Source organism: Staurois parvus, unplaced genomic scaffold, assembly GCF_062004578.1.
Source record: "Staurois parvus isolate SC_StPar_1 unplaced genomic scaffold, SC_StPar_1.0 ptg000009l, whole genome shotgun sequence".
Lineage (NCBI taxonomy): Eukaryota > Metazoa > Chordata > Amphibia > Anura > Ranidae > Staurois > Staurois parvus.
In genome coordinates, this window is record NW_028317805.1 from 1,503,635 (window position 1) to 1,528,281 (window position 24,647).

The following is a 24,647-nucleotide window of genomic DNA, read 5'->3' on the forward strand; positions in this document are numbered from 1 at the left end:
TTTTATTATACTCTTGCTCTGTGATATTCTGTAATTAGCAGCTCCTAGATTATATCCTCTGATACTGTTGTATGAAAGGCTCCTACAGCCAGTGATATCATTTCCTGTTATGGCATGGCACAGTATAATGTTCTGTTTGGTGATATCATTTGTTATTTAAGTGGAATGTGGAATGTTACTGCATAGCACAAAGGCCCAACTCACTAACACGACCATGAAAGTCATTTTCAACTCTATTCATTTTTATATTTAACAATTTTATTTTATTACTTTTAATTTTCTCCTCAAAAAGTTCACTTTACTAACAAATATTACGTAGGCATGGAACCCTTAGTATTTAACATGAAATGGTCATTTACAGGGCAAATCCACCTCTTTTCTAGTTAAGTTGATCTTCTAAGCCAGGCGTCTCCAATCTGCAGCCCTTTGCTTGCCTTTACCTGGCCCTGGAGGCACTATTCCTCCCACAGGAAACCAACAATGAGGGCTATTCATCTCACTGACACCAATGATGGAGCATTATTCCTCTTGTAGGCAGGTGCAGTCTTCTTTCTCCACTGCAAGTGGCGCAATTGCTGGAGTCACTGGGCAAGCGATCAGGTTTGATTTTGCAGCTCCATGTGAATCTGATGACCATCTTGGGCCAGGTAGAGTCTATTTTAGACCCTGGATCCCATGTTTGGCACTTTTTTTACAAGTGGACAGTGCAGGGACAGGTTACCCATCTGTCAGGGAAAGTGAATAGTTGTAGGGAAAGGTTCCATAGGAGTAGGGACAGGACACGGACACACTATCCCTTCTAGGAATCTTTCCAATTGGCCACAGACCAGCCAGGCTGCATTCCACCCTCAGAGAAAAATACTGTCGACACTCAGGACCATGAGTGTTCTCAGCTGGGTGTCTTCCCGCTGGGCTGTTTGTATCTTTAGGCCGTGACTTCAATACAAGTCCTGTTACTTGCAATTTGCCACTGCAAACCACTGCACCTATCCACACTTCCACTGACACCAATGATGTAATACTATTCCTCCTACTGACACCAATGATGAGGGACTCTTCCTCCTACTGACACCAATGATGGGGCATTATTCTTCCCACTGACACCAAAGATGGGGCACTACTCCTTCCACTGAATATTTTCTACTCCTACTGGTCACAGTCCAGCCCCCCTGAGAGGCAATAAACTGACCCTTTGTTTAGAAAGTTTGGAGGCCCCTGTTCTAAGCCACTTTTCAAAACTGTTTTCTCTACTCATTTTGTTGTTCCATTAATGGAACTTTGTCATTTAATTTAACCTCTTCCAGTCCAGCCCATGCCAATAAATGGCCAGACGGGAGCATTGCCAATGCGGTGGGATGTTTCTAAACAGCCCCCCGCATCCACTACCTGTCCGCATCCACCGGACACCGCGGAACACAGATCACTGTACGGGACCGGTGTGTGAGGTCCTGATTCATGTGATCACTGATTGGCCAATCAGTGATCACATGAACAGCAGTGAACAAGATGTCACTTCCTGACATCACTGTTTACTACTTGTGAAATCTGTGAATGATCACAGAGGTCACATGGTACAAGGCTATTCACAACAGCTTTGTACCATGTGAAAAGCTGTGACCAATCACAGCTCTCACAGTATTTCTAAATGGCTGTAGGAATGTAGCCAGAGAGAAGGAGAAATTATTGCTTTTACAGTCTTTATGGGTTTAAAAGCAATCAGTGTAAGACCTCACCCATTAACCCATGTATATAAACGGCCGGACAGGAGCAGTGCAGGAGCGGGTAGCCGTTCATAAATGGCGCTCGCATTTTCAGCCTGGGCACACTCCCTCAGAGCACGTGGCACCACGATCCAGTGCCCGCTGTGTCCTCCGGCCACAAGGGCAGGCCAATCAGTGATCACATGAATAGTAGTAAGCAAGATGTCACTTCTGACATCATTGCTTACTACTTGTGAAATCTGTGAATGATCACAGAGATCACATGGTACAAGGCTATGCAGCATTTCTCAATGGCTGCAAGAATGCAGCCAGAGAGACGGAGAAATGATTGCTTTTACAGCCTTTATGGGTGTAAAAGCAATCAGCATAAAAAAAAAACAAATCACCCCCCACAAGTAGTACAATGTCACTGTGGTGAAACTGCTGCTAGGGTGACAGTATGGTTAAAACAAATACATAAATAATAATATAAAAAATAAAATAAAAATGTAAAAACAATTTTTTGAAAAATTATATATTTTTTTTATAAACTGATTTAGATTATTTTTTTTTTTTTTACCAAAAAGATAGCTGAATACATTTTGGCCAAGATTTATGAAGAAATATTTATCTGCAAAATTGTATAAGAAAAAGACTTTTATTTCAAAATTGTTGGTCTTTTTCATTTATATAGCAAAAAAATAAAAATCCCAGTGGTGAATAAATACCACCAAAAGAAAGTTTTATCTGTCTCAAAAAAAGCTAAACATTTCATTTGGGTACAGTGTTGTATGACCGCGCAATTGTCATTCAAAGTGTGATAAAGGTGAAAGCTGAAAATTGGCCTGGACTGGAAGGGGGTGAAAGTGTCTGGACTTGAACTGGTTAAAAGAGTATAACTAAACATAACCAACAAAGAATAGGGTATACTCACCTGCCCTGCTTCTTCTCTCTTTTTCCACTGATGTTTGTTCAAGAGTTACAACCTTTGGCAAAACCTCAGCATCTGACATTTCCAGGTGTGTCAGATGCCTCCATATTCTACCACATGCTTGATTCTATCCACTAACCTCAGTGCCTCTACTGGAGTAATGTAGGAGTTGGCAGAAGGAACCACCGAATGCCATTCTGCTTTCTGGCAGACGGTGATAATCCACCGGTTGAAACATTAATTTATTTACTTTTCCCCCAGCTTCTGTACTGCAGGGGATGAAATCCCCATTCTTCCAATGACAGTCCAGGGAATTCCAAATACCTGAACATTCGTAACATGACGCACCAGAACAGTGCAGAGATTTGGTCTTCCTGGCAATCCCCACCTTACTGGAAGAAGGGTGACATCAGTCTTGCCTAGGCACTACTGGAGAGAGGGAAAAAGTTAGGTATAGTAACTAACTTTGTCCCCACCCCACAAGTGTTTCTTGATAGTTTACTGCAGCGAATTAAAATGGGGGAGAGGTCATCACTGAATATGTTTAACTATAACTACCTTGTTTCTTACTGCTATTAAAGGGGTAGTAAAGTTTGGGAAAAAAAAATTTCACTCTGCAAAGTTCTAATGTGCTACTATGCATTACATACTAGCATATTATGAGAAACTGAAGTCTTGCAGCGGTGCGTAGCGTGCCGTCATTCCTGTGCATGTACGCAGGAGTCATGGCCACAGCACAGAGCTCTGAAGGAACAGCACGGGTATGCCGTTCCTTTAGCGTACATGTGCTGGTGATGCCACCGCCTGCTGGTCACTGGAATATCTCTTACACGGTGCACATTTAGGAGATAATCATTTTACCTATTTAAATTTATTCTAAGCTTACCTGTAGGTAAAAATACCAGAAACAAGTTTACTAGCACTTTAAATCCCCCTAACAAAACGCAAACAGTCCCCCTTACAGTGCCAGTATTCGCTTACCCTCTCCATGCTCCAGCCCCGTCCCTGACTTCTTCCTTGGTCCAGTGCAGCAATCCTCTTCATGGCAGAATGACACTATCACATGCCCTCCCTAAGGGTTCGTCATCATGCAGGTTGGGCTCACAGTACTCCAGGACTGTCATTACATGAGCGCCGCTCAGTCATGGAAGAATGCCTGCCCCCCTGCTGCCAGAAAACTGGGAAGAGCCAAGGATATCTGCAAGGAGACTTCAAGGAAAAAGGTAAGTATAGAGCCATCAACAACAAAAATACTGGGGTCGGGAAAAGCAGGTGTTAGAATTCTAGAGTTCCGCTTTAAATTTACCATTGAGGTACAAGATCTGCTTTAAATAGCACATTTGTCAGACTTGTCAAATTTAAACACAGCTGCAGCATTCCGTGAATCTTATTAGTATTTTACAGAATGAGTTTGCCTGTCAATTGGATTTGCTCTTTAATTAGGCAAATTGGAAAGGAATGATTTGATGACCATGTATAAGATCTCTATAAAATGTTTTTTACTTTGAAATAAATGGAGATGCAAAAGGACATTCATGCACATTCTGGGAGCCTCTGTGCAAACACTATGGACTGGCGGCCTGAAATGAGCTGTGTGTTCGGAAGGAATGGGAAAAGTCTGCTGAATACATCACTGAGATGTAATGCCATATTACAGACTCCACAAAATGTACGGAAATTCTTTCCATGGGGGCTCCAGCATGAAAAGATTCCATGTTTTCAGGGAAAAAGCTCATATCTGATTTAGAATCTATTTAAAATATTTGCTCACATTCCAAACATCAAGACTATAACCTTTTAGCTTCTTTAAAGTGCACCTATTAGATTTCGCAAAGCCTTAAATGTGCAAGAAAATGGGCATTGATTTTGCATCAGTAGATTTCCATTACCTTCAATGGGGGAACATAGATGACTGCCTTGCGTTGTGTCTCTGGGGATGCAGCAAGTCCTATTGAGGTGCGTTTGAACTGTAGGCAAAGCAGGTCAAATGCATCATTTCCTTATCAAGTGCTAGGTTTTCCATATGATGCATGCATTTGTGTTTGATAGGAAAAGACTGCGGCTGACAAGAACGCCTGTCTTCATAAGCCTGTGTTATTGGCCATACGCCTGAAAATTACCAAAAAACAGTGACATGAGGCATAGCATGGTGGCCATAATCTAAATGATTAAGGTCTGATTTTAACATTCAATTTAGAGTGAAAGGACGTTTCTGAATGAAAACTGTTATGGTTAGAAACGTGTTTCTCCAAGAAAAATTTTACATCCTGCTCCTCTGAATTTTCTCATCAGTGCAGTCCAAAACGACCATCGATTTGACCACACAAGCGATTAGAAAATCGAATAAAATGATCTAATGAAACTCTACGAGCATATGGCCAGCTTTAATTTAGCGCACTCATTTCTATCATTTAGCACACAATTATAACTTTGGCTCTCATATGGCCAGCTTTAATTTCACGCACTCATTTCTGTCATCTAGCACACAAGTATAACTCTGCAGTTAGAAAACAATCATACTGACACCTTGCGCCAAGTAGAAAAATTCAACCCATCAACTCCCTGCCATGTTGTATCAGCTCAGCACAGACCTGAATACAACCATCTCTGGAAAAAGGCTGTCAGTAACACTTTTGAGAATAGACAATGCTCAAGTCCCCCATTCAGGATACCAAACTGATCCAGATCAGCACAGGGTAGTAAAGGTGTGCTTTCTATTCACTGTCACCATTGAAAGCACCATCTATCAGCCCCACTCTCATCATGGAAAAGTATGAGCGATTAATCTCTTCCATAGACTTGAATGAAATAAGGAGATTATGAGGCTGTTGAGAGATTTTCCCCGTTTTAGGTTTATTCCCACAAAATTAATCTCTAGAGAAAGAATTCTCGAGATAGTCTGAATTAGAAAAGGCCATTTTTAGGTCAACTTTTCTGGATGACTTAGTTTAAGTTGATGTAGTAGATAGTTTAGATATGGGCAAAAAGGATGTCAGGGATCATTAACTATGTGATCTCCAGCGAAAGAGATTTTAAAACAATACCCTCATTTCTAATATGTCCAGATTTCTTAAAGAAAATGATACTATATATATATATATATATATATATATATATATATATATATATATATATATATATTTATATCTGACAGAGGTAAAGTGCAGGTCCCTGGATCTCCAACAGTTTTCTCTCCTCTCTGCTCTGCCTGAATGCCAGGGAAAGCCCAATCAGGCAAAGCTCCAACACTTACTGGCAGTTTTTAAGCTTGCCTACTCCTTTCTGCCTTACATCACAAGTCCAGAAGGACACCTTCAATAGATCCTCATTCATTCACCTTGCTAAATATATTTTACGAATTCTCCCATTTTATTCTTAGTCCATCAAGGACCTACAGCTTAGGACACTGAATGACAATGTATTCCTTATAAGTCTCTATTGACTCTGTGACTTGGCATGGATACTGAATAAATGACCATGGCACTCTTAGAGTACTCCTGTTCTTTATGTGATAATTGGCAATGTATGAAGGATGACATGTATGACATCACTCCTTTGTAATTATCTTAAAACAAAACTCTTGGAAAAAGAAAAAAAGTGCAGAAGGGGGTGATCAGAACAGATGGGACAAGCGAAGGAAAGCTACTGCAGGCACCTGCTAGTCCTGGAACCTGTACCTTGAAAAAGTCAGATAAGGCATATCCCAAATTTCTATCCTCACCAGTTCCCTTCAAGGTACAGAATAGCATGTCAATCACCCATTCCAACTTCTCACAAGTGGTGACCACCTTAACTGTATAGGACCTGTCAATGCCTGCCAGGTGGATCAGTCAACTACTCAGGTCAGCCACCAATGACACCCCACACACACACACACACACGAATAAACATAAAGGCGAGGGCCTTACAATGGCTGCCTAATGGCAAAAGACCCAACCACGATTGACACAAATCCTGCTACATACACTAATGTTGGGACAAGTGTAGACAACACTCAGGAATGGTTCAATTCGGAATCAAGAGGTGGAGACCCATCAAAAAGAATTTAGGACACAAAAAAAAGGAAGGTTTTTTTGGAAGTGTCCATTGCACCTGCTATAAACCTTCTGAACTTGATTGTCTCCATAAATAAGATTATAAAATGAAATTCTTAGTTTGGCATTTCTCCAATACGGCTGCTCCGGTCAGCTGTGAATGTATATATATTCTGCTAAACAGACCATTGAAGATTTATAGGGCACCAAAGACTTGCTGTAATCCTATTACAATCATTGACTGTCTCAGTGTATTTGGTAACGCCAGACTACACAGAGGTTAGCTCAGGAGAGGGATATACCTCTGCATGGATTGGCACTGTCAAGTGCTGGGTGGTGGAAAAATCTTTGCTCATCATACAATAAGATAAATGCAGGATATAGAGAACCTATTGAGTGCATGTGAACTCAGGAATGGGATGTTGAAATAAACTAACTTTGCTAGAGGAAAGAGTTCAGTGTCACTGGGTAACAAGAGCAGTCTGTGAGTAATCGTATGTTTGCATAGGAAACTGTTATTAAGGAAAAAACTCAGAGCATTCAGATGTGCACAAGATTCACCAAGACCTGTGACAACTTGCAAGTACATGTCATTTTTCTACTTAACCTACAAAAGAAAAAAGTGTGTCTGTTTAAAGTGGTAAAATAGTGAATAAAAACAGAAGCAAAAAAAATGTTATATATCTATCTACCGATGCCATCCATGATTATGTATATAAAAGTTCTTTCAGGTTGCTTGTGCTGAACACAGATCCACTGGAAATAGGTGCACTGACTCCCAGGGCCATGTTAAGAGCATCATGGGCCCCTGGGCAAAGTAATTCACTGGGGCACCCAACAGCCTGCTCCAATTTACACCCCTACTCTCAAGAATGAAAGTGTAAATAGTGGATAGAATGAAATGGACTGATTTATCAGTACTTTAAATAAAATTGATTTTAAACAATAAGAAAATGCAATAAATCAAAGACTAATCAGCACAAAGAGCACCGTAACGGGGGGGGGGGGTAAAGGAAGAAGGGCACAGTACAGGAGGAGTCAGGAGGGCACAATACTGAGATCAGGAGGGCACAGTACAGATTCTGGGGCACTGCCCAGGCCATCCCAGGACAGCTTGGTGAAAAGCGTGACTGTCCTGGCAAAACTGAGACAGCTGTCAAGTATGATGTAATGCAAGGTTATCATGGGGCCCTATGTACCTGTATCCATGCATTAAGACAGCCCTGCTGACTCCAGAAACTCTGGGCAATGGAGGGTATCCATATACTAGAACAGGGGTCTCCAAACTTTCTAAACAAAGGGTCAGTTTACTGTCCTTTATTCTTTCAGAGAGAAGACTATAGCCAGGGGAAATAGAAATTTGCCTGGCATCACTGGGAGTAAAGCGTGATCCATCTTGGGTGTTAGGGAGAGGAACAGTGCCCCATTGTTGGTGTCAGTGGGAGAACTAATTCCCCATTGTTGGTATCAGTGGCAGGAATTATGCCTCATTGTTGGTGTCAGTGGATGGAATAGTGTCTTTTATCAGTTGGAGGAATAATCCCTCAAGGGCCGGATAGAGGAAAGCAAAGGATGAGCATGCGGCCTTCATGCCACAGTTTGGAGACCACTGTACAAGAACAAGAGAAGAGTGCACCAGAAAGAGAAGAGCGCACGAGAGAAGAGCGCACTTTTTTATCAAAAGTTTCAAAGACCAGTTTTGTGACATGCCAACAGATGGCAGCATAAAGCTGCACGCACAGCGTTCACCGGGAGCACTGACCTTCATAAGTCAGTGTGCCAAAAGACATCGCCTTGTGTACATCAGGAGCTGTGCAACTGGTGCTATTCTGATCACGTGCGTTACCATGTTTGCTATTTCATCACGGACAGCAAGTTAGAACAAAGAGCAAACAGGAAATTCTGCGTGAAACTGGGCAAATCACTAGATCTCTGCAATGTTGTCAAAATGGCAACTTTTGACCTGGATCTTCATCTTTGTGAAAATGGCAATTTGGGGGTTGAGCTTGTTGAAGGTCTTCCTGATCTCTCTTGTCGTCATCCAGTGATGTTCTTGCGCTCTTGAAGCATGCGTGCCACTCTAAACACCACAAACAAATCATTGCAGCATCGCCTTAAACTTGCCGAATCATGTCAAACATCTCTGTGGCAGATTTGCCCAGTTTAACACAGAATTTCACGTTTGCTCTTTGTTCTAACTTGCTGTCTATGATGAAATAGCAGACGTGGTAATGCACATGGTCAGAAAATCACCAGTTGCACAGTTCCAAATGTACACAGGTTGATGTCTTTTGGCACACTGACTTATGAAGGTTGGTGCTGCCTGTGACTGTGCGTGCAGCCTTGTGCTGCTATCTGTTGACATGTTACAAAACTAGTCTTTAAACTTTTTGATACCAACTCGTATGTAGCATTTCTATACTGTAGGGCTTTTACTGCTCCTTAGGCTTGAAAAAGAGGAATATATCCTTGAAATGCACCTCCTAACCCTCCATCTGGCTATAACTTCACCCCTTTTCCTCCAGAGATGCCATCAGGGGATAGAGATTGTCCTTTTCCCAAGATCCCTCAGACCTCTTCACTTACATGGGAGAATTTGACTGTCCAAATAGTTTGCTAGGAGGTGCCCCCTGTCAACTCAGTATAGAGTGTCAAAATTGCATACAAAGCATAGGGCTGTGGCAATGCGTACTCACCTACATGTACTGTGTGCTCTGGCCAGTTTAGGCAAAGCAATGGATCTGCTTTACTGCCCCATTTCCTGAAAAATATACCACCCCTTTACTCCCCCATCTCTCCATTTAGCCATCAGGAATAAAGAAAATAAATGGTACATCCAAGTATTAAGCAGCAAGTGACTTGCTTCCCTGCCACCCATGAGCAGTGCTTAACGACCAGCCAAGTATTGTTACATAAGGGTGGGGAGATCAGTCTCCAGTCCTGTGTAAATTTTTGCTGATTTAAAATCTTGCAAACATACAGCTTATTGATAAAAGCATATTTACATATATACAAAAAAATAAAAATGTATAGATATCTATATGAATAAACAAAACCAAACAAGCTTACATCAGCAATAACAGAAAACGGATTTTTTCTGAAAAAAAAAAAAACATAAATAGAACTACAGTATATACAAAGAAACATAATTTTATTATCTGAAAACCTACTAAATTATGCAAAACACAACCCGACCTTCACCTAAACACAACCCGACCTTCACCTAAACACAACCCGACCTTCACCTAAACACAACACGACCTCCACCTAAACACAACCCAACCTCCACCTAAACACAGCCCGACCTTCACCTAAACACAACCCAACCTAACAGCCCGACCTTCACCTAAACACAACTCAACCTCCACCTAAACACAACCCAACCTCCACCTAAACAAAACCTGACCTCCACCTAAACACAACCCAACCGCCACCTAAACACAGCTGGACCTTCACCTAAACACAGCCCAACCTCCACCTAAACACAACCCGACCTCACAGCCCGACCTTCACCTAAACACAACCCAACCTCCACCTAAACACAACCTGTCCTCCACCTAAACACAACCCGTCCTCCACCTAAACACAAGCCGACCTCCACCTAAACACAACCCGACCTTCACCTAAACACAACCCGACCTTCACCTAAACACAACCGACCTTCACCTAAACACAACCGACCTTCACCTAAACACAACCCGACCTCCACCTAAACACAACCCGACCTTCACCTAAACACAACCGACCGTCACCTAAACACAACCGACCTTCACCTAAAGACACCCTCAGGCTAAGAAACGATTAAATATTTATCCCATGCATGCAGCCTTTTTCCAAAAATCTGATTTTACAAAAATCTAGGGGACATGAAAGAACAGAAAGAGAGGCCACGCACCCAGAGACCGACAGACAGCAGCTACGGGGACCTGACATTCCTCCACGCCTTTGTCCAGGATCCCAACCGCCACCTGTTCTTCTCAAGACCCCGAATGTTCCCAACCTCACCCAGAATGTTGTGCACCACCACCTCGACAGGAAGGACTTTTTTCCGCGTGGAATCCTGACACCGTGCATTTCAAGTGTAGTGACGGATTACTAGGCTAAGTAGAAAAAGTCTCCATTCCTGTGTAAGCTCTGACAAGGGAAACAGAGCTTACAGTGCCCCTGTTAGGAAGATTCACCCTCTCTATTGGTCCTGTTTATCGTTATCACTGAGGAGAAAGTGAAAGAAAATCCCCAAATTTCAGTTTGTCACCAAAACAGGAAAAAAGGGGAAATCATCTATTGGGACACTAGCTCTGGTGACACCCAGGGATTCCCTTACTTTGGAGGGGTTTCCTCTTTATTCCTGTTTTGGCTATGGGACAAAAAGTGAAGAGATTATACCTAATGGGACACAGATGGCAAAAATAAAAAACAACTGACAGGGGTTATAAGCCTCCCTTACTCTATCCAAAAAAAAAAAAAAAAATTGCCTTTAGTTCTACTTTAAGCATGCCTTTTCTGTGGAGCTGAGCAGTGAAGACAACTCGTCAGGGATAAAAAAAAGTGACATGTGATTGGCAGCTCCAGATTCCAGCTCTGTACACCAGTCTATTCTCCAATATATGCCTGTCCTAGGCAATACCATATATTAACATTCCGCCCTCTCCGGCACTGTAAGGGTTAACCCACAATGTGCTGTCTTATCGGTATTCTCTTGCAGTGCCATCTGGAGAAAATGGATATTACACTCCCATGTCACTGTTTCCTCGTATCAGAGGCAGAATAGATCGAATTTTATTAGCAGCCCTTGTGTGCCTATCTCCATTATTTCTCTATTACTCCAGCACAAGACCAGGGCTGTATATTGATGAATCAGATGTCTAGCTGTGTCTTAGAAGGGTGATAATAAGTGGAGATGCTTATCCCTCTCACCTAGGAGCCCCTTGATAATTGGACTTAAAGTGGAAAAATCTAATTGTATCTCCAGCCTCCTCCCTCAACCACAACTGAAGATTTTTGTTGTTTTGTGCTGCAGGGTGGCACTTCTACCTTTCTTGCCTAGATGAGGTGTTGCGCTCAAGCCACGTGTGTACAGATCACCTGATGGGCTATGTCCGACCTTCAGTACCCAACACAGTCCTTCAACAAATCTGTGCAGGTGAGGGAGTGCTCGCATGAACATAACGCAATTTGGGAGATATAGTGCTTTGTGTCCGATCTGCACATGCACTGAAGAATCAACAAGTGCACAAACCAAATATCATTTTCCATACCTTCCTAATAGCACCAGGTTTGTGCACACCGACATGCGCAGATCTGTTGCAGGGCTCTGGCAGCTCCTGAAGGATGGGCAGAGCGATTCAGCATATCTGAGCATGCACTTGACCATGAAAGATGGTAGTGACAGTAAGGGCTTGTTTACACTTGCTTCAAAATGTGGCATTGGACAAGCTATTTTAAAGCACTCTAAATGCCAATCAAAGCCCCTGTCTCTAAATAAAATGGTAAGCTTACAGTCCTGTTTAGAAGTTGCAAAGCATCTTCAAACCTTCTATAGAAGGGTATGACAAAGGTTACTACTGAGTGGGGGATCAGCAGAGCTGGGGGTTACTACTGAGTAGGGGATCAATAGAGCTGGGGGTTACTACAGAGCAGGGGATCAGCAGAGCTAGGGGTTACTACTGAGCAGAAGATCAGCAGAGCTAGGGGTTACTACTGAGCAGGGGATCAGCAGAGCTGGGGGTTACTACTGAGCAGGGGATCAGAAGAGCTGGGGGTTACTACAGAGCAGGGGTTCAGCAGAGCTAGGGGTTACAACTGAGCAGATCAGCAGAGCTAGGGGTTACTACTGAGCAGGGGATCAGCAGAGCTGGGGGTTACTACTGAGCAGGGGATCAGCAGAGCTGGGGGCTACTACTGAGCAGGGGATTAGCAGAGCTGGGGGTTACTACTGAGCAGGGGATCAGCAGAGCTGGGGCTTACTACTGAGCAGGGGATCAGCAGAGCTAGGGGTTACTACTGAGCAGAAGATCAGCAGAGCTAGGGGTTACTACTGAGCGGGGGATCAGCAGAGCTGGGGGTTACTACAGAGCAGGGGATCAGCAGAGCATGGGGTTACTACAGAGCAGGGGATTAGCAGAGCTAGGGGTTACTGCTGGGCAAGTAATCTGCTGAATGAGAGTACTAATAAGCTAGGGATCTGCTAAATGAGGGTACCAATGCTGAACAGGGGTACAAAGGAGCTAGCGATCTGCTGAGTAGGGGTACTACCAAACCAAGGTTCTACTGGGTCCCTTTAAAACAAATAGAAAATCAACACACACAGGGCATCTGCCAAGCTTCAAAAAAGCATCACTGAAGCATCACTGGGGCATCACCAAAACATCAAAAACACATAAAAAAAGTATGTTGAAGCAGTGGGTCCTTTAATGTGTGTTGAAGTCGAAGCAAGTGTAAATGAACCCTAAGGTGGAGGAGAGCAATCATGGGACTGAAGTTATTCTTTAAGCTGGCCACAGATGGGCAGCCAGTGGGCTAAACGAAAAAAACCAAACTGGTTCCTCAGTCCACACAAACACGGTGAATAGAAGAATTGCCCTTCTGGGGCATTGTATTCTAACAGCGTATCCTGACGCTGTCAGAATACAATGATCAGTGGCTCATTGAAAAATGTTTCCCAACTTGTCTGTTTATAAGAGAAGTCAATCTAACAATCCTGTCGAACAGGGTTGGCAATGCACTGATTAAATCAAACCAGTCCCTGCTCAACCATCTGCTATCTGAAAAAAATGCTCCGCTGTAGCCCAGTGGAGGCTTGATGTAATTGTTAAGGCATTAGTCCACCCAAAACTGAGAACTCCATAAACAGCCTTTTCTCTTTATTGGGCAGTTCAGAAGTAGAATCTTCCTGTCTATTTCTGGATGTTACAACGTTTGCACAATTTAGTTTAGATTTACCAAACCTGCAGTAAGTGCTATCAATACCTAACCAATCAGGCATGCCTTTGTACTACATACATTATATTCCCAAAAGCATTGTGACGCCTGCCTTTACACGCACATGAACTTCAATGGCATCCCAGTCTTAGTCCATAAGGTTCAGTATTGGGTTGGCCCACCCTTTGCAGCTATAACAGCTTCACCTCTTCTGGGAAGGCTGTCCATAAGGTTTAGGAGTGTGTCTATGGGAAGGTTTGACCATTCTTCCAGAAGCGCATTTGTGAGCTCAGGCACTGATGTCGGACGAGAAGGCCTGGCTCACAGTCTCCACTCTATCTAATTCCAAAGGTGTTCTATCGGGTTGAGGTCAGAACTCTGTGCAGGCCAGTCAGGTTCTTCCACCCCAAACTGGCTCATCCATGTCTTTATGGATCTTGCTTTGTGCACTGGTGTGCAGTCATGTTGAAACAGAAGGGACCATCCCTAAACTGTTCCCACAAAGTTGGGAGCATGAAATTGTCCAAAATGTCTTGGTATGCTGATGTCTTAAGAGTTCCCTTCACTGAAACTAGGGGGCCAAGCCCAACCCCTGAAAAACAACCCCACACCATACTCCCCCTTCTACCAAACAGGTTTCGAATGCTTAACACAGATTCTTCTTCAGGGATATGATGCCACTCTGTAATAGTAATTAATAGTCAATTTTAGCAAACATTATCATAACTGTTTAGTACTGAACCAAACCATATGAGGTAGAAAACTTACATAACCACCACGGATATTCTGAGAGAAGTGTCTCACGGTGTCAGCAGATGAATCCCCTCCAAACATGAGGCCATCAAAATGCAGTCAGGCAAGTACCGTTCTCCTGGCAAACGCCAAACCCAGACATGTCCATCAAATTGCCAGGCAGAGAAGCGTGATTCGTCACTCCAGAGTACACGTCTCCACTGCTCTAGTGAAAGTCTTTAGTCCCAGTACAAAAAATTATATCTTACATTTGATGTGATTTCTAAGGCAACCTTAAATTGAACAAAAGAAACCACTTTAAAAAAAAAAAAAAAGAAAATCAACATTTTATTTATATAAGTCATTCAAAATTTGTTTTGCTTGTCAGCAAATACAAAAATGGTTATTACATATTGGCAAAATATATTACACAGCAGTTCACACTACTCATTCAATTCACAGATTGTGGTACGTTGCAATACACATCTGGTGGTATCCCCCATAGCTGATTTCCATTTCTCCTGTACTCCTGTATCACTAGATTTTTATTATCTTTTATTAAATCTTTTATTACATCTATATGTACGTTTTATTATGGCAGTGGCTGTGGTGTGGCACCCGTGGTCCTTGCACGTCAAAATGATAGCCTAATTTTTGGAGGGGATTCATCTCCTGACACCGTGAGACACTTCTCTCAGAATATCCGTGGTGGTTATATACGTTTTCTACCTCATATGGTTTGGTTCAGTACTACTGTGAAGCAAAGACAAAAAAGAAGCACACCAACCTTGCGCATTACCTCAGTAAACCAATTTTACTGAATACAAAAATATACTCACAAACAAAGAAGTATTTCAAGCATGTCAGTTCTCAAAGGAACTATGGAATGGTAAGACCTGCGTGAGTCCCATCATAGGGGTGGACACTCAGGGATCATCTGACGCGTTTCGAAGGATGTTCCTTCTTCATCAGAGCTTGGTCAAGCGCAAGGTTGGTGCACTTCTTTTTTGTCTTTGCTTCACAGTATTGGTCGGGCTTCCCCAACCTTGTTTGGAGCTGCACAACCCCATATGCAAAGGTGGTCGAATTTATTCAAGTTCTGGTTCCATCCATCCACCTCCTTTGGGTCTTAGAGCGCAGGAGAGTTTGTTTCTATTTGGTTCAGTACTAAACAGTTATGATAATGTTTGCTAAAATGGACTATTAATTGCTATTATAGAGTGGCATCATAGAAGAAACAAAAAGAGGGCGCACAGGCCTGGTGCATTACCTTAAAAATTAGATTTATTTATAATTGTAAAATACTCACAAGAAAAATATATAAAATCAGATCAAAATGAGAAGCATGTCGCAAGGGATGCAGAGTGGTTCAGGAACCCCTAAAGGTGGTCTGGTGGGGGACTGTGAACCTCTGGATAGCTGCTGGATGATGCGATTCGAGGTTGTATCTCTTCCTCATAACCCTGAAGAAGAATCTGTGTTAAGTATTCGAAATGCGTTGGATCCCAGGCTGAATATATCTGCAATCAAACTTTGAGCTTGCAAGATGGAAATCAGCTATGGAGGATGTATACTGGAACGTACCACAATCTGTGAATTGAATGAGTAGTCGGAACTGCTGCGTAATATATCTGTCAATATTATTATTATTATTATACAGGATTTAATAGCGCCAACAGTTTGTGCAGCGCTTTACAAAATGAAGGTAGACATTACCATTACAATACAATTTGGTACAACAGGGAACAGAGGGCCCGGCTCCTTAAAGCTTACAATCTAGGAGCAATATGTAATGACCATTTTTGTATGTGCTGACAAGCAAAACACATTTTTAATGACATGTATAAATTAAATGTTGATTTTCTTTTTTTCTTTTTTTTTTTTAAGTGGTTTCTCTTGTGCAATTTAAGGTTGCCTTAAAAATCCCATCAAATGTAAAATATAATTTTTTGTACTATAGAAATAGGGATTATGGCAACCACACCCTAAACTACACTGAATTACTTTGCCCACAGTCTTTAGTCCCAGAGGAGTACTCTCAGAGCTCATAGCATACCAAAAGAGAACAGACACAAAAGATCGCACTGTTACCACAATTTTAAAATCATTTCCAGAGACACTTTCCAGGCAATGCACAATGTCAACTCAGAGGACAGACATCCTTATAAATCCAGATACAATGTATATGTTACATTGAAGCTCACAGGCAGCTGCACATTTTAGGATTTTCTGTTCCGTAACTGGCTGTGAAAAACTGATTCCTACATGCAGAAAAATGCCTGTGTATGAATGTGCAGCTCCCATCAACCCCAACCAGGGACCTAAACCCTCAGCACACATTTCTAGGAACAGTTCTTGTGAAACTGGGACTGGCACTTCATTCAAATATAGTTACAATAAATTCAGCTGTCACTTTACCCAGCAACCAATGTAACATGAATGTCATCCAAATGAAAAAAAATGAGTGACTTCTTTGTATGATGTATGAGTGTATCATCATGCAAATAATGTGTGATCACAGCGCTTCGTCATGCAGTTATTGTGCAATCCTAGTGCATCATCATGAAACTGTCGTGTTATCCCAGTGTATCATCATGTAACTGTCATGTTATCCCAGTGTATCATCATGTAACTATTGTGTGATCATAGTATATCATCCTATAACTATTGTGTGATCACAATGCATCATCATACAAATATTGTGTCATGCCAGTGCATCATGCAACTATTCTGGAATCACAATGTATCATCATGTATCATGATTACAATGTGTCATTGTGTAACTATAATATAATAGCAAGGTATTATCATGAAACTATTCTGCGATCCCAGTGTATTATCATGTAACTATTGTGCGATCACTGTGTGTGTGTTTGTGTAACTATTGTATGATCACAAGGTATCATCATGTAACGATTGTATGATTGCTGTGTGTGTTTGAGTAACTATTGTATGATCACAAAGTATCATCATGTTACTATTATATGACTGCTGTGTATTACCATGTAACTGTTGTGCGATCCCAGTGTATCATCATGTAACTATTGCATGATCACTGTGTGTTTGTGTAACTATTGTATGATCACTAGGTACCATCATGTAATTATTGTAAGATCACTGTGTGTGTAACTACTGTATGATCACAAGGTATCATCATGTAATGATTGTATGATCGCTGTGTGAGTAACTATTGTATGATCACAAGGTATCATCATGTAATGATTGTATGATTGGGGTGTGTGTGTGTGTGTGAGAGAGAGAGTAACTATTGTATGATCACAAGGTATCATCATGTAATGATTGTATGATCGCGCTGTGTGTGTAACTATTGTATGATCACAAGGTATCATCATGTAACGATTGTATGATCGCTGTGTGTGTGTAACTATTGTATGATCACAAGGTATCATCATATTACTATTATATGATCGCTGTGTGTGTAACTATTATATGATCACAAGGTATCATCATGTAACTATTGCATGATCGCTCTGCATTGCCATGTAACTGTTGTGTGATCTCAGGGTATCATCATGTAACTATTGTATGATTGGTCTGTCTGTAACTATTGTATGATCACAAGGTATCATCATGTAACTATTGCATGATTGCTGTGTGTGTGCATGTGTGTAACTATTGTATGATCACAAGGTATCATCATGTTACTATTGTATGATTGCTGTGTATTACCATGTAACTGTTGTGTGATCCCAGTATATCATCATGTAACTATTGTATGATTGCTGTGTGTGTAACTATTATATGATCACAAGGTACCATCATGTAACTATTGTATGATCACTGTGTGTGTGTAACTATTCTATGATCACAAGGTATCATCATGTAACTATTGTATGATCCCAGTGTATTACCATGTGACTGTTGTGTGATCCCAGTGTATCATCATGTAACAATTCAATAATCACTATCATGATGTAACTATTGTATGATATCGGTGTATCATCATGTAACTATTGTATGATCTCAGTGTATCATCATGTAACTATTGTATAATCCCAGTGTCTCATCATGTAACTATTGTATGATCCCAGTGTATCATCATGTAACTATTGTATGATCTCAGTGTATCATCATGTAACTATTGTATATTCCCAGTGTCTCATCATGTAACTATTGTATGATCCCGGTGTCTCATCATGTAACTATTGTATGATCCCAGTGTCTCATCATGTAACTATTGTATGATCCCGGTGTCTCATCATGTACTTATTGTATGATCCCACTGTCTCATCATGTAACTATTGTATGATCCCAGTGTCTCATGTAACTATTGTATGATCCCAGTGTATCATCGTGTAACTATTGTATGATCCCAGTGTCTTATCGTGTAACTATTGTATGATCCCAGTGTATCATCATGTAACTATTGTATGATCCCAGTGTATTATCATGTAACTATTGTATGTTTCCAGTGTATCATCATGTAACTATTGCATGATGCCGGTGTATCATCATGTAACTATTGTATGATCTCAGTGTCTCATCATGTAACTATTGTATGATCGCAGTGTCTCATCATGTAACTATTGTATGATCCCAGTGTATTATCATGTAACTATTGTATGATCCCAGTGCATCATCATGTAACTATTGTATGATCCCAGTGTATTATCATGTAACTATTGTATGTTCCCAGTGTATCATCATGTAACTATTGCATGATGCCGGTGTATCATCATGTAACTATTGTATGATCTCGGTGTCTCATCATGTAACTATTGTATGATCGCAGTGTCTCATCATGTAACTATTGTATGATCCCAGTGTATTATCATGTAACTATTGTATGATCCCAGTGCATCATCATGTAACTATTGTATGATCCCAGTGTCTCATCATGTAACTATTGTATGATCCCAGTGTATCATCATGTAACTATTGTATGATCCCAGTGTCTCATCATGTAACTATTGTATGATCCCAGTGCATTATCATGTAACTATTGTATGATCTCAGTGTATCATCATGTAACTATTGTATGATCCCGGTGTATCATCATGTAACTATTGTATGATCCCGGTGTATCATCATGTAACTATTGTATGATCCCGGTGTCTCATCATGTAACTATTGTATGATCCCAGTGTCTTATCATGTAACTATTGTATGATCCCAGTGTATCATCATGTAACTGTCGTATGATTACAATGTGTCATTATGTAACTATTATTCTATGACCCCAGTGTATCATCATACAACTATTGTATGATCACAGTGTATTTCATGTAACTATTTATATTACAATAACAGAAAATCCATCAGCAATCTAGAATCCCTCTCGCAATCTTGCACCCTGCATGTGAGTGATCATGCCCATTGACGCTGCAATAAAGCATTGAAGTTGTGAATGATGGGTGTCATGCAGAGACACACAAGTTACCTGTGCATGGACTCCATGCCTTCCCAGTCTATGTCCCTGTGCAGCCTGCATCCCCCCAGCCTGGGACTGGCAGATGACTGCGGAGAGCCCAGCCAGGCAGCATCTCTGGGAGGATACTATATCTGCCTGTCTACAGGAGAGATGCCTGGGCTGCTTGCAAGAGGCTGATAGGGCACGCCCCTAAACGTCAGCCAAACCCGGCCCACCGAACCATGATTACCGTACTGTACGAAGTAGAAGCGCAGTACGAGGACCAGCGATGCTACTGTAGGAATTCAGCTTCGGTTTAGTCCTGAAATGGAAAACAACGTTTACAAAAAGTCAGTATTGTCCAACAACATCCTCAGAGTGCTGCTAAGAAATATAAAAACAGTAAATATTGGAGGAAAATCACAATAATACATTTGGTCTGGTAGGTTTTGTATCTGCTTGCAGCCCTCCAGAGGATTTACTCCCCTTCCTCACCAGGCCATTTTTTGCATTAGGGCGCTGTGTCACTTTAACTGACAATTGCGCGGTCATGCAACGCTGCACCCGAATGAAATTTATGTCCTTTTTTCCCCACAAATAGAGCTTTCTTTCAGTGGTATTTGATCACCTCTGCGGTTTTTATTTTTTACGCTATAAACAAAAAAAGAGCGAGAATTTTGAGAAAAAAATATTTTTGACTTTTTGCTACTAAACATGTCCAGTAAAAAAGTTTAAAAAATCAAATTTCGTCATAAATTTAGGCCAAAATGTATTCTGCTCCATGTCTTTGCTTAACAAAAATTCCAATATGTGTAAATTAATTGGTTTACGTGAAAGTTATAGTGTCTACCAATGGCGGTATAGATACTGGGATTTTTTTTTTATACTAGTAATGGCGGTGATCAGTGACTTATAGCGGGGCTGAAACTATACCGCCTCCATTATACAGCAAAGGCACTGCCACCATAGTACAGCAGCGGGGGAGTTTACACAACACCCCGCCACTATCGCCATACTACGGTGGCAGTGCCATTGCAGCATAATAGGGAGTGGTTAGGGGACAGTAAAAATTGTTAATGTCCTTCAAACACAAGTGTAACTAAGAAGTAACAGGAAGCCTCTCACTCTGCTTATGTACTGGTCATCATTATCATGTAGATGATCACACAATACAGAAGGTGCCATATGTCTGTCTGTATACAGTGTATTGCTGTATCTCTGTCTGTGCCTCAGAAAACAGAAATTGTGAGATTGCCTGTGCACCGGGTTCCCATTGCCGCCTGTGCCCTCGGCCACCTCTCTGTTCAATCACTTTCTGCTACAGGGCTACAGCCTCACCATTTACCCTCCACAGCAGAGGAAGGGATAATCACCCCACCAGCGAAAGAATCACTCTACCAGTGAAAGGCTGTGAGCAGCTGCGGCTGGCTGCCACTGATCAGAATTGCAAAACGCCTGCACCTGACCAGGGGCGGACTGACAACTCATGGGGCCTCGGGCAATAGGGGATCATGGGACCCCTGTGTCCTTGGCCAAACTCAAAAAAGCCTATGAAAAAGTTACCAGGGGCATCTCATGGGGACCCTTACTGACCCCGGGCCCTCAGGCAGTGCCCGAGTTTCCAAATCATCAGTCTGCCCCTGCACCAGACATTAAAAAAAGAGTCCCTCTTTGCTCCTCACTTTCTGGGCTCCTCTGGTGAACTGATGGGGCCCAGGGAAAATATAATGTCACAGGAGAGTCGCCTGTACTGTCCTATTGGTGGCCCTAGCTATGGATGTGCCCTAGGCTGCTGCCTAGTTTGCCTAGTGGTAGTACCAGTCCCAATAGCAGTTTGTTGTGAATGGGGCTGCGTAGCCACAGACTGATCAAAATATCCATGCTGAACTGTGTCCACAGTCAAAAGCGCCTACAATGAGCATGTGAGCATCAGAACTGGACCACGGACCAATGTAAGAAGATGTCCTGGTCTGATGAATTCAACAATGGTTTGAGGAACACCACAATGAGGTTCAGCTGTTGACTTGGACTCCAAATTCACCAAATCTCAATCCAACTGAGTATACTGGATGTAAAGGATCTGCTACTTTACAGCTTGGTGCCAGATATCACAACATACCTTCTGAAGTCTACTGGAGTCCATGCATCATAACACCATGTGGGATAATGTGTATGGTCAAATTGTTATGACTGACTGTGTATATGTTACAATCTGACTGTACAATCATCTCTAGATCTACCAAAACTATGTAATATGAGGAAATACCCAAATTACCAAATCAATCTGTATCTGATAAGATAGGCCCTTGTACTACATACTTCTTGGTAGATCTAAAGGAGATAGTAAATCTAGACTGTCCCCTCCCTCTTTGATTGTAAGCTCCAAGGAGCAGGGCCCTCCTATCCCTCTTGTATTGAACTGTATTGTTGCTGTATTGTCTCCCGTTATATTGTAAAGCGCTGAGCAAACTGTTGACGCTATATAAATCATATATAATAATAATTATCTAATCAATTGTTATTAACCTCCCTGGCGGTATTCCCGAGTGTAGCTCGGGGTAAAATGTCAGTGCCAAAAGCGGTAACCCCCGAGCTACACTCGGTCTTACCATGCGGCGCTGCATAGGAAGTCCCTGCAGCACTTACCTTGTCCTTCACTCCCGCGATGTGTCCCCTGCAGCATCCCCGGCCATTTCCTCCGGCCGATGCCGGCATCCGGCTTCCGTGTTCCGGTCCCTGTTTCGTCAGGACATACGGGCGCCAGCGGCGGTGGGAAATTTGAAAATTTAAAAAAATTACATTTTTTTCAAAACACATTTTTCATAGTAAAACATTGCTGTTTCAACCCATTTCACATACATTTTGTCCCGAGTGCTTTGTCCTGTGCCCTGCCTGCGTTTTGTCTGTTCTTTCTGCCTGAAAACTGAGAAATGTCCATGGCGTCCAAAAAGTGTCCCTTTAGGGCAAAAGCGGGTTTAGACCAGCTAGAGAACAGCGATAGTAAATCAGAACCACTTGCAGAATTGAGTGATAATGATTCGTGGGGAAATTCGTCATCAGACACTGAAAACGATTTTGCGACTTTGCTCAGCGATGTGCGAACTTGGCGCTATATTTCAAATTTCAGTGTTTTTGGTTTGATTACATTATTGAATTAAATGTATTATTATTATATTATTATTTTTTATGATTATTTATTAAACTATAATTTATGATTTCGTGTTTCAAATTTTATCATTCCCGGGATGTTTACTAGACTCTTGTTCGTACAGATTTCAGTGAGTTATTCCTAAAAATTACAGTCTACAATAAAAAAACTACATATTTCCATGCAAAATAATGGTACCGCTTTCAGCACAGAAATCTGAAATAATCATACCGCCAGGGAGGTTAAAGGAAAAGTATTCTGCTGACGGTGGGCTAAAGTCACCTGACATCACTCAGCCGGCCCAGACTCTGGAGGGATCTCAACCAAATGTCAGGATCCACCCAGATTCCTGTCCGGCATCTGGCTCGGCCACTCAGCGAACCACTGAGAGCCTGAGCCAACTGCTCCCGTCCCCTCCACAGCCTAGTCCTTCAGTGAGCACTGGAGGGGCAGAGCAGAGCGGCAGTGACTGACAGATACTGTTCTGTGCTCAGTGCAGACCAATAACTAAGCAATCAGCAGTCTATGATCACTCAGTTCTCAGTGTAAAGGCAGTGGGGGACAGAAGCAGCATTGGACCCATGCTGCACCCACCTAGGTGAGAGTGTGTTTATTTTTTCACATCCCTCTTCTAACCTCTGGCAGACCCCATAACACAAAGTCGACAACATAAAAAGTGATCTTTAATGCCCACATATGCATCCATGGCAGCCTGAGGTTGTGTGCTGAGAGCATTGATCATCGCAGGTTTCCAACACATGAATAAGCTATCATCAAAAGCTCTAAGTCACAGCTTCTAATCGGAAGCCAGCAGGACTTGAGCTCAAGTCAACACTCACAATGTCACAGGACAGCTGAACACTTCCCAGTTTCCACTAGACATCTGTATGTCACAGGACAACTGCACCGCTCCTAGTCTTTTCCAGGCTGCAGTATAGTTACCCACTTCCAGCTTCCACCAGACGCTCTTCATTGAGTGAGAGGTTAATACTCTCAATGCTTCATGGCAGCTATGCACTTTAAAGTTTCAACTAGACACTCCTTTGTGAGCTCTCCAGACCAGATCCTTAGGTAAAGTCCCTTAGATGGCTCCAAGGATACTTAAGAATAGGCCCTTTAACTCTGCCACAGCTGGGACCTCGATGAACATCAGCAAACTCAAGTAAAACTACCTCAAAAGGGCTGCAGCCCCTTAGGCTGTTGAACTTCACCAGCCGAACAAGAATCCGGCTGCTCCTAGCCCAAGACTATTTATACTCTCACCCACCACCTACTGGACACACCTCCCCAGAGATTGGCTGAAGTACAATAAATATTCAGGCTACCCCTTTGATTCTCCCATCCTTATGTTCTGGAAACTTCCAGAAGACGGGGGAGCATCTAAACCTGCAATCTGTGAGATCTATAACAGCCTAAAGAAATCCATAACTACTCCAATGATTACATTTGCCTGACATCTTAGCAGCCTTTCTAGGAGGGTGCTACAATTATAAGACTGCAGGCAGAGTACTTTAATACAGATCAACCCTATGAGATTGCAGGCAGAGTATGTTTTTGAACCCGTGTGTCTTTTCGTGACTCACCCAACAGATACTACGCTCTATTCTAATTATACTTATCATTAAACAAATTGCCCAAAATTGTAATTCTTCATTTTTTGGTAGATATCAGGCATTACCTGAGCTTAAAAGAAAGATTAGCTCCCACCATTGGATGAAGTCAGTGGGTGCAGAAAAGTAAAGGCAGCCGATAGTTGGCCAGTTCAGCAGGGATTTCGAAGCATGTATGGGCAGATCTAAACCCAGCAGCA

General features: G+C 42.0%; 1 protein-coding gene across 3 annotated transcripts in view; it reads right to left on the reverse strand.

The window, feature by feature from the left end:
• Positions 1-19,873, reverse strand: part of CHST15 (carbohydrate sulfotransferase 15) — a 79,969-nt gene extending 60,096 nt beyond the window's left edge. Inside the window, exons 1-3 of one of the 3 annotated variants that reach the window (XM_089669008.1) lie at positions 19,720-19,862; positions 4,521-4,740; positions 3,613-3,840 (exon numbers count right to left, since the gene is read on the reverse strand). The gene's annotated coding sequence lies outside the window, so the exon portion shown is untranslated. Of the gene's footprint in view, positions 1-3,612; positions 3,841-4,520; positions 4,741-19,719 lie in introns of all 3 variants that reach the window. The other 2 variants (XM_089669000.1, XM_089668991.1) reach the window with 2 other exon arrangements.
• Between the last annotated feature and the right edge of the window lie 4,774 nt (positions 19,874-24,647).